Source organism: Rhinopithecus roxellana, chromosome 13 (genome assembly GCF_007565055.1).
Source record: "Rhinopithecus roxellana isolate Shanxi Qingling chromosome 13, ASM756505v1, whole genome shotgun sequence".
Classification (NCBI taxonomy): Eukaryota; Metazoa; Chordata; class Mammalia; order Primates; family Cercopithecidae; genus Rhinopithecus; species Rhinopithecus roxellana.
The window spans coordinates 110,710,329-110,728,167 of record NC_044561.1 but is presented as its reverse complement, the minus strand read 5'-3'; the positions used below and the strand labels follow the sequence as shown (position 1 = coordinate 110,728,167).

At 49.0% G+C, this 17,839-nt stretch overlaps 1 long non-coding RNA gene across 1 annotated transcript in view; it reads right to left on the bottom strand.

Moving 5' to 3' along the window:
* Positions 1 to 7,586: 7,586 nt before the first annotated feature.
* LOC104655822 overlaps positions 7,587 to 17,839 on the bottom strand; it is a 33,759-nt gene continuing 23,506 nt past the window's right edge. The window contains exons 2-3 of the long non-coding RNA XR_747032.1: positions 12,340 to 12,470; positions 7,587 to 10,148 (exon numbers count right to left, since the gene is read on the bottom strand). This is a non-coding gene — a long non-coding RNA (uncharacterized LOC104655822). The remainder of the gene's footprint in view (positions 10,149 to 12,339; positions 12,471 to 17,839) is intronic.

The window sequence follows — 17,839 nt, the reverse complement described above, 5'->3', positions numbered from 1 at the left end:
GCCAAATCTAGGTGAGCCCATCAGTGACTTTCCACCACCTCCTTGTCAGCACTGCTGCTGGCCATGGAGCTGCCCCACTGCTTCAGATCTGACCCCGTATCCTGTATCAGTGACAGTGTCTTCAACCCAAGTATCAGAAACCACCAACTCACATTGCTTCAACAATAAACAAATTTATTGTCGCAGAGAGGAAGTCCAGAGGGAGGACAGGCTTGAGATTCTGATTGATTCAGCAACTGACAGACATCTACAGGATCATCCTTCCATCTCTCTGTTCTCCCATCCCCGTGCGTCAGATTTGCTGTTACACTGGCTTCTTTCATGGTTGCAAGATGGCTGCAGCAGCTCCAGCCATCCCATCTAAACAGACTTTCCCCCAAATATCCTTTTCCTCTTCCTCCTCCTCCTGGTTTTTGTTGTTTTTCTTTTCGCTAAAATTATTATAAAATATTTCAAACCTATGGACAAGAATAGACCACCTGGGTTTATAAAACCTTAACTGCCATATTTGCTTCCTAGAGTTCCTTTTAGTTCTTGGAATTTTGATACATCTATAGCTATGTGTTGTAACCAGGACCACAATCAGGATAGAGAAGAATCCTGTCATCCCCCAAAACTCTCTCCTGCTCTTTCAATTTGACGCAGCTTAAATCATAGGGAAAATATATTCTCAGTAGAAATTCACAGATGGGGTGGATCAAGAGTTGGTCAATTCAAGGGCTGGATCTGTCTATTTTCCTGCTCTTCTCTCCTTAGGCTGTCGACTTTTTCCAGAAGAAAGTGAATTGGGTTTAGAGCCAGGCAGACCTGGGTTCATAGTCCCAGCCTGTCTACCCTACTCTGTGAGCTTGGCCAAGTTTCTCTACCTTTCTGAAATTGGGGTTCCTCATTTAAAGATGAGGAAACAATGCTCCCCATGGAAGTTGTTCCTGAAGATGAAATGAGATAATAGGTGTGAATCGATTTACACAGAGAAGGTGCTCAGTAAATAATCATAAGTCAACCTTCATCACTAGCTGACTGGAGAGCCTCAGAGCCCCCAGGAAAACATGCCAGCATCACTGGAAACTGAGCTCTTGGCCCTCTGGCCTCTGGGTTTGGACTGGACAGGTGCAAAGATAGAGGAATCTGTGGCTGCCATTGCCTCTGTGAGCCTTCCATTCTGCCAGGGGCTGCGAGGAGAAGCAGCCATTGCCTGCCTTAGGTGAGCCCCTGAAGCACAGCAAGGCTGTTAAGGGATGGTTTGGAACCTGACAAATCTGGGTCCAGATCCCAGCTCTGCCACTTCCTCACTCTGTGACCGTGAGCTTCCTGCTTAAACTTGCTGAACCTGTTTCCTTGTTTGTCCCCACACTCCATCCTCAGGCACAGGTCTTGCTCGGGTTTAACAAGAGGTCACCTCTGTGGTCACCTGAGGCCCTGTACTCTCCCTCCCCTCAGCTCTGATTCTCTAGCCCTTTCCCTCCCTCACCCACCAGGGTCCCCCCTTCCTCCGTGTGTCTGGCTTCCAGGCTATGCTGCCAACCATTCTTTGATCCTGAGTGGGGGTTGCAGGTGAAGGAGGAGCTTGTGGTAGATGCTGGAGGGTGAAGGGGAGGAGAGGAGCAGGCCCTCCTGGAGATCCAGCCTCAAGGTGCAGTATGGAAAAGACAATCAGGCCAGCATGGTAGGAAGCCTAGGTGGGCAGATCGTTTGAGTCCAGGAGTTCGAGACCAGCCTGGGCAACGTGGCAAAACCCGTCACTACAAAAAATACAAAAATTAGCCAGCATGGCGGCCCACGCCTATAGTCCCAGCTGCTTGGGAGGTTGAGGTGGGAGGGTCACATCACTTGAGCCTGGGAGGCGGAGGTTGCAGTGAGCTGTGATCTGCACTCCAGCCTGGGTGACAGAGCAAGACTCCGTCTCAAAAAAAAAAAAAAAAAAATGAAAGAAAGACAATCAAACATTGTGTACATTTTGTATTACGGCATAAACGCTTAAGAGGGGTTCTCTCCTGCTTTGTTATGCTAAAACAAACACTGTCTCCTTCCCAGCTTCACTTCTCATAAACGGGCTCCTTTCAGTAATCTGGTCAGAAGGATATGAGCCTCCAAGGGGCACCGGGTGGGGGCTGATCTTCATTATTATTAATACTAACATTCATTATTATTATTACAGCAATCCAGAGTGGGACACAAGATATACTCAACAGTGAATACATTGAAAGAAGACTCAGAGCATAGTTCCAGACCCTAAGTGCTTGGAGACTAAGGACAAGCTCAGTCTGGCCTGGCAAACCCCCAAGGCTTCCAGTGAGAGGCGTCTGCCTCGGTGCCTGGGGGCTGATGGAAGGAGGGTGGTTTTTCAGACTAAAGGCCTGAGCCCTGAACAAAGGGCAGTTTCTGGGATGAGCTGAAGGCTGAGGGAAAGGAAGACAAGATGGAGCAGCTCTCCAGGGGTGGGTGGACGGGAGGGTGCCCCTCCGGCTTCTTTTGCGCAGGAAACTGGAGTGTTTCACCTGTGTCACAATGTTGGCTCACAGCAGGCCTGGCCTCCTCCAGCCAGAAGGAGGATCACGGGAAGAAAAGCAATAGGGGCAGTTGGCTGTTGCCAAATATGCAACGGCCTCTGATAGTTGGGGCTGTTTCCCCTCAGCCACATTAGGAAATTAGCCAAGCCCCAACCGGCTGAGCCCTGAGAGAGCTGCTGGCGGCAGCTGGTAGAGAGCTGCTCGCTGCCTGGCTCTGCCTTATCCTGGGGAGAGCACGAGCTGGGAACATTGGCAGGCTGGGGTTAGGGGGAGGTTAGTGGGGACCAGGGCCTAGGGTGGAGCCTTGGTTTTGCCTCTGCTTGGCTGTGTGAACCTCGACCAGTCTTTGCCCCTTTCTGGGACCTAGGGTCCTCATTCATAAGAACAGCCACCATCTTTGAAGGGCTTAATCCATATCAGAAACCAAGCCAAGCCCTTGGCTGACATTCTCTTTTAATCCTTTTCTAACCCTGAAAGTAGGTATCATTGGCTCCACTTCACAGATGAAAAAATTGAGGCTCAGAAAAGTTATGCAACTTGCCTAAGGCCACACAAGCAGAAAAATGGGAAAGAGATGCTGAAGACTTCAAAATGAGGGGAGGGGGCGCCTCCTGTTGCGTTATGTGATGGAGGTGACTGTGGATTGGGGACTCCTGGAGAAGCATGAGGGGTATTTTGTAAGCAATGACAAAAAGCCAGTGACACTTAATGTGACCACATTTTTACCCACAGATTGGTGAGGCCTGGAAAAACAACCTCCAGGGACCTATCCTTTCAAGCTTCTGCACCGTTGACTATGCCATTTCTTCTACCTGGAGACTTTCTGTCCATAACTGGAAAACTCCTATACAAGCTTCAAGGCCCAGTTCAAATATCGCCTCCTACAGGGAGCCTTCCAGGTTCTCTGGGCTCCCTTCAGAGTCTGTCTCCATAGTTGCCACCCTGTGTAATTGTTATCTGTTTACTTGCCCATTTCTCCATCTCTCAGAAATGGAGAGCACGGGTTCTTAAGCCAGTTTGGCCTAGGTTCAATTCTGGCCTCTGTTGTTTTCAAGCTGTGTGACCTTGGGAAAGTCACTAACCACTCTGAGACTCTTTCCTTTTCTGTAAAACAGGATTAATAATATCTACCTTGTGTTGTTAATGTTAGATTAAATGAGCGAATGCATTGGAGTCCGTATGAGATGCTCAATTATGGTAGCCGTGTCTATTATAATTTGTGGTTGTTAAGACTCTAAAATTGCTTTCAATTTTTTATTTTGAAATAATACCAAACTTACAGAACAGTTTCAAAAATAGTACAAAAATTCCTATATTTACCTCACACAGATTGTCCAAGTTAGTAAAGTTTTACTAAACTTACCTTTACAGGTGTATCTATATATGAATATATATGTGTATAGATGTATATATGTAAATATTTTTTCAGAATTATTTGGGTGTAAATGCATGCATAATATTTTAGTTTGTATTTCCTAAAAACAAGGACACTTTCCTGCATAATCACAGCACAAACAGCGCATTTTTTTTTTTTTTTTTAAGACAGAATCTTGCTCTGTCACCAGGCTGGAGTGTAGTGGTACGATCTCAGCTCACTGCAATTTCTGTCTCCCGGGTTTAAGCGATTCTCCTGCCTCAGCCTCCCAAGTAGTTGGGATTACAGGCACGTGCCACCACGCCCAGCTACTTTTTGTATTTTTAGTAAAAACAGCGTTTCACCATGTTGGCCAGGATGGTCTCGATTTCTTGACCCTGTGATCTGCCTGCCTCAGCCTCCAAAGTGCTGGGATTACAGGTGTGAGCCACCATGCCTGGCCTATCACAGCACAAACATTAATACAGTATTACCAGCTAATCCACAGACCCCATTCCCATTTCACCAGTGGTACCAATAATGATGTGAGTGGGTCTAGGTTCCAATCCAGGACCTCCTGTTGCAGTTTCTTCTCATGTCTCTTGGTCTCTTTTTTTTTCTTTTTTTTTCAGATGGAGTTTCACTCTTACTGCCCAGGCTGGAGTATAGTGGTGTGATCTCGGCTCACTGCAACCTCCACCTCCTGAGTTCAAGCGATTCTCCTGTCTTAGCCTCCCGAGTAGCTGAGATTACAGGCATGTGCCACCACGCCTGGCTAATTTTTGTATTTTTTGGTAGAGGCGGGGTTTCACCATGTTGGTCAGGCTGGTCTGGAATTCGTGACCTCATGATCTGCCTGCCTCTGCCTCCCAAAGTGTTGGGATTACAGGTGTGAGCCACCGCGCCCAGCCTCTTGGTCTCTTTTAAGCTGGAACAGTTTCTCGGTGTTTTCATGACTTACATTTTTGGAGAGGGCAACCCAGCTGCTTTGCAGAATGTCTGTCAGTTTGGGTTTGGCTGTGTTTCCTCAGGACTGGACTCAGGTCATGCCCTTTGAGCAAGGAAACCACAGAAGGGATGCTGCGTTCTTCTCAGTACCTCAGGTCATGTGACATTCAACGGTCCTGTTGCAGGGGATGTTGATGTCGACTCTCCGATTAAGGTGGAGGTGTAATACATGAGGAGGGACCAGCAGGTGGGAATCATTGGCCAGTGGGTGCCAGGATGGCCTCCCCAAGGACCTCACCTGAGTCATCCCATCTGGTGTAGCAGGAAGGCACCCAGGGATCTCAGGGCAGTGTCTAGATACCAACCAGCAGCAAGTGTGGCTGCAGCCACGGCTGTCCTTAGGCAGAGCTCTGGGCAGGCAAATGTTTGGAGTCACCTCAAATCAGCATGTGAGGACCATTCTGGCAGCCCAATTTCACATGACTCCACCAAAGTAACATCGTGCTGGCCAGCAGGGATGATCAGCTCTCCAGGCACCCTCCTGAAACTGGGACCTGGCTCCAGGGCCCCAGGACACCTCGTAGAATGAGTTCCAGAGCTCTCAGGGCAGCTGGCAGGTCCATCCTCAGGGTCCAGGGCTGGAAAGTGCTCCATAGAGAATAAATGAGGAATGAGACAGCAGATCGGGGCCTGACTCCGGGCCTGGGGTGCCCACGCCGATGACACTGCTATCCCTAGCTGGTTCTAGGTGCCAGGTGAGACCTAGGAAGTTCTGAGGAAGGCACTCTAAGGTGTCGGACACCCTGAGGCATAGGGCCTGTGGGGTCCTGACCTGCCCTGGTGTAAGGGCTGCAGTGCTGGCTCAGCTCCACCAGTTCTCCAAACCCAGTTCCCTGTCACCTCCTCCATAAAGCCGGAACCTGGAAGCCCTCTTCAAGTCCTCCTTCTCTCTTTCTCTATTCTTTCTATCCTCTTGACCACTCTGAAGTCCAGACCTTGATTCCTGCTGTCTGGCCTCCTGATGGCCTCTCCGGCCTTGTCTCAGGTGCTCAGGCTCCAAGCTGGTCACCTACACCTGCCGAAGAGATCTCTCTGAAGCTGACACCAGCACCATCCCCCCTCTGCTTCACATCACCAAGGGGCAAGGCCCACTTCCCTAACAGGCTCACAGGGCCCTCCAGATCCCACCCCACGGGTTCTCGCACTGCCACATTGAAGTACAACCGCCCAGGAGCTTGTGACCATGCCAATTTTCAAAAGCAAGCCCCACGCCCTGATCCTGAGTACAGGGTAGATGACAAGGCTTGGGAAGCTCCCAGTTGATGCCACGCCTCAAGAAACACTAACTTAGAGAAATAACCTTGAACATGTGAGCCTTTGTCACACCTCCACGCCTTCGAAGATGCATTTCCCACCATCTGGCATGCAGCACTGTGTCCTCCAGGAAGCCTTCCCTGAACTCCCTCCCTCCCACGGCAACTTGGGTTTATTCCACACAAAATGTACAGCCTTTGGCAAGCCAGGCCTGGACCACGGAGGCAGCTATTACTCTTTGTTGAGGGGATAAATGCTGACTGTGTGGCTCAGTTCAATCCCACTCCTACCCATTAGGAAGGGTCGCTACCTCAGCCATCCTCAGTTTCCTGATCTGTAAAATGGGATAGTAACACCAGCCTTATAAGACTTGCCAGAGGAGTCAGTGTAATCAAATATGTGCGTGGCACTTAGTAGCTGGTCTGAGTGTCTGCAAAGGTTTGGGTTCCGTTTTCCTTCTCTCTTGAGACTCCAGTTCCTCCCACTAACTGGAGCCATGGGGGAGCCTCTCAGTGGCTCAGGTGACAGCATATATTCAGCCTGGGAAACTTAAGGGGCATTTTTTTTTTTTTTGGCTGGGTGTCCCTCTGTCGCCCAGGCTGGAGTGCAGTGGTGCAGTCTTGGCTCACTGCAACCTCTGCCTCCCGGGTTCAAGCTATTCTACCACCTTAGCCTCCTGAGTAGGATTACAGGCACGTACCACCACACCCGGCTAATTTTTTTTTTTTTTTGGTAGAGATGGGATTTTACCATATTGGTTAGGCTGGTCTCAAACTTCTGACCTCAGGTGATCCGCCCACCTTGGCCTCCCAAAGTGCTGGGATTGCAGGTGTGAGCCATCGCGCCCAGCCTTGAGGGGCATCTTATAGGCCAGGAAATGGCAGGACTCACACCTCCTCTGTTAGCCAGGGCAGGAGCCTCCTGTGGAAGGGGAAGAAAGTGAGGCTCAACCTAGTTTGCCTGTTGCTTCATATTCTTGATTCTCAGAAACCTAGGCCTAGGTCTGTCACCATCAAACAGCCAGTGTCCCAGAGGAAGATGACTAAGCTAAATGGATGCCTGGTGGAAAACCCAGTAACTAGTTGCAGGGCAGGGCTCAGTGCAATCAAGGTGACCATGTGTGCATTTCTGGACCAGTCCCTCTGCCTGCTAGATGTATGGGTGGGGTCAGGTAGGTAGCACCGAAGGCTAGAGGCTGTGAAGAGGCTGGTGTCACAGTCCAGGTGGGACACCATGCAGCCAGCAGGAACTGCCTCTCTGAGCTGGCATCTGTGATGGCGTAGGAGGGGCATGGGCGAAGGGCAGGCCAGGTGGAGGGAACTGTTTAAGCAAAGGCACTGAGAGCCATGCTTTGGTCTTGTACTGGGTGGTGGGTGACACTCCAAGTTTTTTAAGTACAAAGGTCCTCCCATGATAGTCGTTAGATTTGCAAAACACTGAGAAAAAGCCACTGAAAATTTAGCAACTCCTTTAAACACATTTGCGTTGTTTAGTCCCCAGTTTACAGACATCTGAAATGGAGAGCCAGGGGCATGTTGGATGACATTTGATAAAGTTTGGCCAGAGGGACCTTGGAGCAGAAGGCCCCAAACTTGCCCTGCCAGTTCCCTGCCCCCTCTTCCCCACTCTACCTGGGGAAACAAAGTACTGATTCATTGGCAGCTGGGCTCGTGGCCTTTAAGCCACAGAGCCTCCTGCCCACTAGAAAACAAGGCTCAATCAATGTCCCAAAATCCAGCCAATCGGAGTGGCAATGCTGAATTCCTACAGGAGGGAGAAGGAACTAGGAAAGCGGAGAAGCAGGCAGAGGGGTGGAGGATGAGTGCTGGCCTACAGACAATGTTTCATGGGTCTGCGGGTTTGCAGACTCTTGGAAAGAATTTGGAGCCTGCACCACCTCCCCCATCACAAGTATCCACAGCCCAGAGGCCAGGGTTTCCATGTTAGACAATTGGATCTATGAAAGGATTTTGAGCAGAGGTGTCACACCATAAGATGTGCTTTCATTATTATTGGATAAGAGTTACTGAGCACTTACTCTGTGCAAGGCACAATGCTAAGTGTGCATCTCAACTAATTTTAATAAGGTTCATTCTGCCTTCCAGGTGGAGACCTGGAAAATTTCCTGTGATTCCATAAATCAAATAATATCCTTTTGAGAAATTCCTTTTCTGCTTAAGTCAGTCATAGTTTCTTTCTGTTGCTTGCAACTAGGAACCCTGGTTGATATAATGCCCGTGAGTTTCTGTGTAAATGCGGGGGATACACGAACATGCATGTGTGGCTTGAGTAACTGAGGTGACCATAGGTGGTAAGAGCCACAAAAGGCAGTATCCTGGGGTCTGTCCCCAAGTGCCTGATAGTCTGAAGGTGGAGGCTTTCTTCCTGAGGGAAAAGGGAGAATGAGCACTTACAAAACCCCACATGTCTCCATATGCAGCATCTCATTTAATCCTTTCCACCAAGGAAGAGACTAATACGTGCATTTTACAGATGAAGACACAGAGGGTCAGGGTGGTTGCTGACGTCTCACAGGTACTAAGAGGTGGATCTGAAGATAAGTCCACACCCTCGTCTCCTCCCATTGTACCCACTACCTGACCAATGGGACTCACAGATGTACCTTGAGGACTAATGGATGGGAGATGAGCCAGGGGAGGGTATACAAACAGGTGAGGCACTGTGCTGGCTTTGAGCACTGTGACTTTTAAGAGGAACCCTGGCTGGGCTGGTGAGCACCACTTCCAACCCCACCCCAGCTCGCCTCCCCAGCACATTACTGGATTCTGACATGGGCCTTCCGTGGACTCAGCAAGAGATTCACCTATAGGGTGCCCCAGAGGGCCCTGCCGGCCACCAAGTGCCTACTGTGCACCTTGCCCTGTGCTGCAAGCTCCTCAAGGAGTGAATAGTCACTCCTCGTGCCCTGAAGCTGCTGCCAATCCAACTGGGTACAAGGCAACCACTGTACAACGAAGGCACCCTTGATGAACTCCTACTGTTTGCCAGGCCAGGGCTGGCGCTTTCCACAGGTAATGGGACGCAGTTGCTGATGACTGAACATGCCCAGCCTCTGCTGGAGCCCTGCCTACTGGAGAGCCTGGCTTGGCCAACTCAGATCCTTCCTCTCCACCGCCCTCCCAGGAAGGGCTGCAGGGTTTTCTTGGGTTCTGGGTGCAGAACGAGGAAGAAAGGGGCAGGTCAGAGGAAGGCCAAGGGTCTGGGCTTTTCTCTGGGGTGACCTCTAGAATCTACATGTGGATCATGGGCATTTTTCACTATTTTGTTTTCTGATTTATTCTAAGAGCCTAAAACAGCAGCTGGCACATAGCACGTGCCCAATAAACACTGTTGGCTGAATGAAGGAAGTCCGGAGCAGGGGGACCTCCAAAGACATGGCAGGGACTGTGCTGAGGAAGTGGACAGTTGAACTAAGGGAGTGTTGGGAAGTAGTTCTATAGACTGTGCCTATTTCCTTCAGGAAGCTCAGAAGCACAAGTGAAGTCCTTGAGTCATTTTAACATTATTTTTGGGCCGTCAGGACTACGATCCTGTGACACCCACTACAATCCTGTGACACCCACATGCCCTGAGATGGGACCATAGGCTTACACATCAGGCTGCTGGGTTGCCACAACAATCCTCCTAAGCATTTACTGAGCGTGAAAATGGTACCAGGCGGGGCTCTAAGCTCTTTGCACATGTGTGTATGCATGTATACACACACAACATCCCCACGAGGCAAGCACTGTCTTTATCCCCATTTTTGGAGGAGGACTCGAGGCACAGAGAAGTTGAATAGTTGGCCCACGGAGACACAGTTAAATGATTAATTGGGAGTCGATCTGGTGGGCACCAGAGGGCGCCCTCTAGGCCTTCCACTCATCCACAGGAGTCCAGGCAGAGACAAGGGGCCAGTGAGTGGGAGCCACTGGTTCAGAGAGGGCCAGACTGCCTTGTGGCCTCTGGAGGGGGCCTCTGAGTCTGAATTTCTGGCCCCTTCTTCCAGTCTCCCTCCTTGTCTGCCCAGGGAGGAAAAGTAAACATAGACAGGTTGTCAGCCAGGGTTCATCCGGAGGCTGCAGTTTTCCCAGCTGTGGAGTGGCCACCTCCTCCCAGCCTACCTGAGCCAGCCATGGACGCCAGCGGGAACACACTGTGGGAAACATCGTGGGAAAACAGCAAACCCAGGGAGCAAAAGAAAATAAAGACCAACAGTGATGCCTCCACTCAGAGAGACCTGTGGACACCATTTGCGGTGTTTATCCAGCAGTTTTTTTCTTTCTACTGGTGTGTACATGTATACGTGCCTTTGGGTACACAGACTTGTGTATTATAGCGTTATGCAACATGGATATTCATTTGATACTGTGAAAGTTTTTCCATGTCATTAAACGTTCTTACATCACGTATTTTTCTTTAGCTTTCACATTGTTGCTGTATCTTAATTTACAAAGGTATTACCTGCAGCACCTTTTATAGCTTGCAATTCTTTATTAAGGTGTAATTTACATATTGTAAAATTTATCCTTTCTAGTGGGTAGTTTCTAGTTAGTAGGTTTATGAGTTTTGACAAACCCATAGTCAAGTAATCATCACCATAATCAAGATACAGAACAGTTCCTTCACCCCCAAAACGTCCCCGTGCCCCTTTATAGTAAATCTCTCCCACCGTCCCCGCCCCTGGCAAACACTGACGTTTTGTTTTCCTATAAGAGTGCCTCTTCCAGAATATCCATATAATAAATGGAATCATAGTGTATGTAGCCTTTTGGGTCTGGCTCCTTTCACTTAGCACAGTGCTCTGAAGTTTATCCATGGCACTGCATCCATCAATAGTGTTTCTTTTTGTTGCTGAGTAATGTTCCATTGTGTGGATGAACCACAGCTTGTTTATCACGCACTGGTTGAAGGACATCTGGGTTGCCTCCAGTTTTGGGTGAATGGAGCTATGATGAATTTTCACATACTGGCTTTGGTGTCAACATAAATGTGCTCAGATTCTTAAGAAAATAACTAGGAATGGGTTGCTGGGTCCTATGGTATTAACCTAAGCATATGCAACATCATGTTTTTTTTAACATGGAGAAAGTGAACTATGTTTTATTTATGATTGCCTGATATCACTATAAAAATTCATATAATATACTGGGATGCTAAGAAGACAAACTTTTTTAAAGCCAGATAACACAGATAAACCGCTTGCAGTTTGGTATATATCCTCCCTCTTTTGTAATTTGTCTAAGAACATACCTCTAGATTACATAGTGAGGATTATACTGTATCTGGATGTGGTTCCATAGTCTGTGCTTTTCAATTTTTCTTTCCATGTCACCACCTTAAAATCTACCATGTCTTTTAGATTACTGCATAATGTTCCATTGTATAGATGTAAGAAAATTTATTTAAACAGTTTCTTTTGTTGCATATGCAATGAAATTGTTTGCTAATTTTTGGCTCTTATAAACCACATCTTTGAGATATATTTTTTTTTCATTTACAGTTATTTCTTTAGGATAAGCACTTAGACATAGACTTGCTGGGCCAAAGTGTTGCCTCTACCATTTTATTTCTCTTGGTTTTTTCCTTAACATTTTTTTCTCATGCATATATGAAAAGGTGATAAACAACACAGCCTGCATCACAAATCCAGGAGAAAAGGATGGTCTTCCCAGGAAATGGTGCCAGAATAACTCGCTATTCATATGGAAGAAAATGAAAATGATTCCTTAGGTCATCCCACACATTAAAAATCCATTCCAGATGGATTAAGGATTTAAATATAAATGACAAAACTTTACAACTTTATAATAAAATATAGGAGAGCATCTTTATGAAAAGATTCTTTAATGAAACTTAAAAAACATGAGATTAAAAAGTTTAACCCATAAAGAAAATAGTTGACAAATTTGACTACATTAAAATTTAGAGGACCCTGTCATGAAAAGACCCCATTCAGAGAATGAAAAGATAAATCACAATTTGCAAGATTTGCAACACATGTGACTAACCGAAGAGCAGCATCCATAATATAGAAAAACGCCTATGAACAATAAGAAAAAGATTAATAAATAACACAATAGAAATTGGGCAACAAAAGAACAGGAATTTCACAAAAGAAGCATAAATGATTTAAAAACATGAAAAAAATGCTCAATCTCATTATCAATCAAAGAAGTGCAGATTAAGACTCACTGAGATATCATTACATACCCACTGGATTGGCAAAAATTTTAAAGTCAGGCTAGGCATGGTGGCTCACACTTGTAATCCCAGCACTTTGGGAGGATGACTTGGGTCCAGGAGTTTGAGACCAGCCTGGGCAACACAGGGAGGCCCCATCTCTATAAATAAATAAACAAATAAAGCCAGACAGCACCAAAGGCAGATGAGGGTCTGGAGGGAGCTGGTGAACATGTAAACTTTCATTTTTAAATTTTTATTCTTAATTTTATTTTTGCATGATAGTTACATCATGTTAGGCAAGTAAACTTTGGAAAACAGGTTTCCATCTTCAGTAAAAGTGTAGAGGCTGTGCTGTAATTTGACCATGCATGTCTATGCACTCCCATTCCCAGGGATGCCCAGAAGAAGCCTTGCATCTGGATATCAGCCACAGATACAGAGATACTCAAAGAAGCATTGTGCACCTGGAGAGAAATCAAATAGCCATTAACAATCGAACATAGAAACATTGGCTGGGTGCAGTGGCTCACGCCTGTAATCCCAGCACTTTGGGAAGCCGGGGCAGGCGGATCATTTGAAGTCAGGAGTTCAAGACCAGCCTGGCCAAAATGATGAAATCCCGTCTCTACTAAAAATACAAAAATTAGCTGGGTTTGGTGGCTCACACCTGTAATCCCAGCTACCCAGGAGGCTGAGGCAGGAACATCGCATGAACCCAGGAGGTGGAGGTTGCAGTGAGCTGAGATTGCACCACTGCACTCCAGCCTAGGCCACAGGGCAAGACTCTGTCTCAGAAAAGAAAATAGAAACATTGTAACATGAAGACGATCATATACTATACAGCAGTCCTGCTTATCTGTGGTTCCACTTTCTGTGGTTTCAGTTATCCGCGGTCAACCTCGGTCTGAAAATAAATGAAAAGTTCCAGAAATAAACAATTCATAAGTTTTAAATTGTGCACCGTTCTGAGAGCACGATGTTTAGTCTGCCTTGCCTTTCCTTGCCTTTCTCCTGGAAACTCCAATAAAGCCTCAACCTGGTGCTGTCTTTGCCCCTGCTTCTACCTCCTCACCCAAGGGTGTACACTCTACAGGGTGCACAGGAAGCATGACGCAGGCATCTGCACGGGTTCCTGGTGCTGCCCCCGTGGCCCTCTGTGGCATTGTGTGATGCTTTGTCTTGGAATTGGAAGTAATGAATTCTTCTTTCTCTCTCACCCCCGTATCAGTCACCCCCATATATTAACATTCCTGCTTCAATCACTGAGGCAGGGAGGTGTGATCAGGAAGGAGCATGCAGAGTGTCAGAGGTAACAGTAATATTCTATTTCTTAAATGTATTGGTGAGTTCAAGGGTATTTATTGTTATTCTTCAGACTGTACATATGTGCCTTTGTCTCTATGGCATGTTCCACAATAAAAACGAAAAAAATCTATAATTACTTTCATTTCCTACAAAAGTAACACGTCATTGTACCAATGTTGATGTCTTAGTTTTGATAAATGTGCTATGGTGTTGTAAGATGTTAACGTGAGGGGAACCGGAGAAAAGGTATGCTGGAATTTTTCATACTGTCTTTGCAACTCTTCTGTAAATCTAAAATTATTTCAAGATGAAAAGTTGCTACAAAGCAATGCAGAAGCTGAAGCATGCAGAGCCTTGGAGGTCACTTTAAAGTGTCTGGGTTTTGTTCTCTGAGCAGTCGGGGGTCCCTGGAGGGTTTTCAAAAGGTGGGCAGGACCCGATGGGTGTGATAACATAAAATGCAACTTCTGAAGAATTTCAAATATTGTCATAGATGTGGAGGCGGAACTTCCCTGCGGCCAGATGGAGATTGCTTTGACCACAGGCCTGTGCACCCCCGGGGTGAGGCCATGGCCCCTGCGAGGCGGGGACACGTGGAAGGGAGCCAGAGAGAACACAGCATCCATTGATCAGCAGGACAGCTGTGGGGAGGGACAGACCCACAGGCCGTAGGAGGGGCCCTGGGAGAGATGGGAAGGAAACGGAAGGACAGAAGCTGCCAGGATGGGTTGGGGATTGGGAGGGAGGTCTGGGGGCTGAGAGAGGGCTGGGAGCCCCGACTTCCTGCAAGCTTCCTGTGTCCCTCAGCCAAACCCTGAGCCTTCTCCCTCCTCAGGGCCCTTGCAGCCTGGCACCTCCTCACTCAACAGGTCTCCTACCCCACACCATGAACACACACCTGCCTCTCCTCCCTCTCTCTCTCCCTCTCCGCACCCAGAAGAGGCCCGTCCCTCCACCTGCGGCCTTGCCCTCTCCGCACCCAGAAGAGGCCCGTCCCTCCACCTGCGGCCTTGCCCTCTCCGCACCCAGAAGAGGCCCGTCCCTCCACCTGCGGCCTTGCCCTCTCCGCACCCAGAAGAGGCCCGTCCCTCCACCTGCGGCCTTGCCCTCTCCGCACCCAGAAGAGGCCCGTCCCTCCACCTGCGGCCTTGCCCTCTCGGCACCCAGAAGAGGCCCGTCCCTCCACCTGCGGCCTTGCCCTCTCCGCACCCAGAAGAGGCCCGTCCCTCCACCTGCGGCCTTGCCCTCTCCGCACCCAGAAGAGGCCCGTCCCTCCACCTGCGGCCTTGCCCTCTCCGCACCCAGAAGAGGCCCGTCCCTCCACCTGCGGCCTTGCCCTCTCGGCACCCAGAAGAGGCCCGTCCCTCCACCTGCGGCCTTGCCCTCTCCGCACCCAGAAGAGGCCCGTCCCTCCACCTGCGGCCTTGCCCTCTCCGCACCCAGAAGAGGCCCGTCCCTCCACCTGCGGCCTTGCCCTCTCCGCACCCAGAAGAGGCCCCTCCCTCCACCTGCGGCCTTGCCCTCTCCGCACCCAGAAGAGGCCCGTCCCTCCACCTGCGGCCTTGCCCTCTCCGCACCCAGAAGAGGCCCGTCCCTCCACCTGCGGCCTTGCCCTCTCCGCACCCAGAAGAGGCCGGTCCCTCCACCTGCGGCCTTGCCCTCCTTTTCTGATTTTTGTTTTTGTCTTTTCAGCTTACAAGATTTTTCATCATAAAATCAGATAAGACTCCCTCTTGGTCCCAGGTTTCCCTCCAGCCACCACCCCGGACTCCCTGCTCAGCCAAAGCTCCTCAAAGCTGCACATGTCTCCTGGTGACTCTCCACCCTCTGTCCGCTTCTTCTGCTCCCCACCCCACTTTCTACCTACAGGCCACCCCTCCCTTTGCCCATCATGGACCTCCCCCGGGCTGCTTTCTGCCTCTCCATCTCCCCGGGCTCCTCAGGTATTATAGACCCCTTTGCTTATCATCTCCCTCACTCAGGTTATGAGTTAAATTGTGTCCCCCCTCTGAAAATTCCTATGTTGAATTCCCAACCCCCTCAATATCACAGAATGTGACCTTATTTGAAGAAATGGTCTTTACAAAGGAACCCACATTAAAATGAGGTCATTAGGGTAGGGCCTAATCCAATAGACTGGTGTCCTTATAAAAAGGGGAAATGTGGGCACTCGTACATATGGCAAGGATGCCACTTGAACGTGAAGACAGCTGTCCGCAAGTTAAGAAGCCAGCCTGCAACAGGCCCTCCCCTCACAGCCCTCAACATAACCGGCCCAGTTGACACCTTGATTTCAAACTTCTAGCCCCCAGAATGGTGAGAGAATACATTTCTCTTGCTTATGTGACTCCATCAGTGGCATTTTGTTATGGCAGCCCTAGGAAAAGAACCTAGCCCGTGAGGGAGGCGAAGCTCTGTTCCCTTCACCATTGCCAGTGCCAAGAACAAAGCTTGGCGCACAGTAGGAGCTTCACAAATATTTGTGGTTTGGATATATGAAAAAACTTCTTTCCAAACTCCGTGGACACTCCTTAGTGTTAGGTCATGAGACACAGTGGCCCATGGTGCTCCCTCTGGGATCACTCACTCTGGGGGAGGCCAGTCACCATGCTGTGAGGACACTCAGGCAGCTCTGGGGAGAGGTCTGCAGGATGAGGAACTGAGGCCTCCTGCCAACACCAGCACCAGCTCATCAGCCATGTGAGTGAGCCATCTTGGAAGCAGATCCATCAGCCCCTGTTGAGCCTTCAGATGACTGTAGCCCTGGCCAGCAGCATTGTGACTGCAACCTCATGACAGGCTCTGAGCCAGAGCCACCCAGCTAAGCCATTCCTGAATTCCTGGACCACAGAAACTGTTCGTTGCCACTTTAAGCCCCTAGGCTGGGGAGTCATTTGGTACCTAGCAGTAGGGAACAAATACAACCTTTCTTTTAATTTAATTGTGTTTTTTGAGACAGGGTCTTTTTCTGTCACCCAGGCTGGAATGCAGTGGTGTGATCTCCGTGCACTGCATCCTCGACCTCCCAGGCTCAGGTGATCTTCCCACCTCAGACTTCCCGGTAGCTGGGACTACAGGCATGCACCACCATGCCTGGCTAATTTTTGTAGGTTTTATAGAAATGGGGTTTCATCATGTTACCCAGGCTGGTCTTGAACACTTGGGCTTAAGTGATCTGCCTACCTTGGCCTCCCAAAGTACTGGGATTACAGGCATGAACCATTGCACCTGGCCTCTTTTAATTTTTATTTTTAGAGATGGGGGGATCTTGTTTCATCACCCAGTCTGGAATGCAGTGGTGCAATCTTGGCCCACTGCAGCCTCCACCTCCCAGGCCCAGGTGGTCTTCCCTCCTCAGCCTCCTGAGTAGCCAGGGCTACAGGCATGTGCCACCACACCTATTAAATTTTTGTATTTTTTGTAGAGATGGGGTTTTGTCACGTCACCCAGGCTGGTGTCGAACGCCTGGGCTCGTGATCTGCCTGCTTTGGCCTCCCAAAGTGTTGGGATTACAGGTATGAGCCACTGTGCCTGGCCCTTTTAAATTTTTACTTTTAGAGATGGGGTCTCATTCTGTCACTCAGGCTGGAGTACAGTGGTGCAATCATAGCTTACTGTAACCTCAAACCCCTGGGTTCAAGCGATCCTCCCACCTCAGCCTCCCTAGTAACTGGGACTACAGACACATGCCAACCTTGCAGATAGATCCACATTAGTCTGTTAAGAGAAGTGTCATTCTGTTTACTGCCTGCCAACATTCCAGGAACGTATTTTCATCCTTGATTTAGTAGGTCTGGGGAAAACCCTAACATTGCCTGTCTCTTTCCCATTGAAGCATCCTTTGAAACTCTCCTCATTCTCCCTGGGGCCTAGACAACTCCCTGGTTCCCTTGTGAGCTTCAATTCCACCCTTTAAACCCTGGGGGTTTCCTGGGTTCTGAGGTTCTGTCCTGGGCCTCCTTATCTCCCAGTTCAATAGTCACAAGCCACGGCAAATGACGAGTGGGTCAGGCACTACTACCAACCCCCCATCATGATGACAACTCCTCAACCTCCTTTCCGGCTCAGATCTCTCTGGAGCCCCAGATCGTCATCCCCAAGACAGGGATGTCCCATAGGAGCCTCAGGTTCAGGCGTTCAAAACTAAATGTGTCTTTTCCCCAGCCCCGCTCATCCCTGTTTTTGCCTCTGTCTAAGAGATGGGCCTGCCTTCCTCCCATGG